A 954-nucleotide genomic window follows, 5' to 3' on the forward strand; every position below is an offset into this window, starting at 1 on the left:
CAAAAGCTTTTTTCTACCACAGAGAAAATGGGTTAATGTTTTGTTTTGTTTGAAAATTATTGTTTTATCTAATGGAAATAACTTAGTGTCCAGTGTTTCTGTGACTAAATCATATTTCTTTATTAATTTCAGTAATTGGCCAGTTAACAGATAACAGTCATGCATCAATGGCAGCGCAGTGGTGCGGTGATTAGCGCTGTTGCCTCGCAAGACGGTCCTGAATTTGATTCCGCCACCTAGCTGGAGCCTTTCTTTGTGTGTCTGCATGTTCTCCCCGTGTTTGCTCAAATCCTTTAGGTTTTCTAAGTTCATTTCTATTATGCCTAGGTTGCCATTATAAACTTTGTTTTTAATTAGATTCCCCTTTGTGTCTTCAACCCCTGTATTAAGTCTCCCTTGCCCTTCATGTGTTTCATGTCGGCGTGTCTTGTGTTGTCAAGTTCTTGTTGTCATGTCTGCGTCTAATTATGTTTCTTCTTTTATTCTGAAGAGGTCTTGTGTTCCTATGTTCAATGTGTTTACTGTACAATATAAAGCGCATTGAGGTGACTTTTGTCATAATAGTTATTATTTAAATCGCTATAAATGACTATAGAAAAGAGAAACCAATGCAGAATTTGAAAGTCAAGTAAAAGTGTCCCAACTGCTCTGAATTCAGATCTTGATTTTACTTCAGGTTTTCAATGGACTTCTCTATGCTATGTATGTAGCTTCAGATGTGTTATAAGCTTAGGGGAAGAACTAAACAACAAGGAAAACTCCTGCTTGGCTTTTGTCAAGTTGTACTACATTTTTGCAAAGTCTTCTTATTACCCCCCTACAAACAGCCAAGTATTTATAATCATATCAAAGGTTAGGGTCAGTCTACATCTCTTAAAAAAATGGATGTAGATGTGGGCCAATGTGTTGTTGACCTGAAATAGAAAGCTTTTAAATCCTTTTAACTTATTGTTT

This window comes from Pundamilia nyererei, unplaced genomic scaffold, assembly GCF_000239375.1.
Source record: "Pundamilia nyererei isolate P.nyererei 1_Seehausen unplaced genomic scaffold, PunNye1.0 scaffold00258, whole genome shotgun sequence".
Classification (NCBI taxonomy): domain Eukaryota; kingdom Metazoa; phylum Chordata; class Actinopteri; order Cichliformes; family Cichlidae; genus Pundamilia; species Pundamilia nyererei.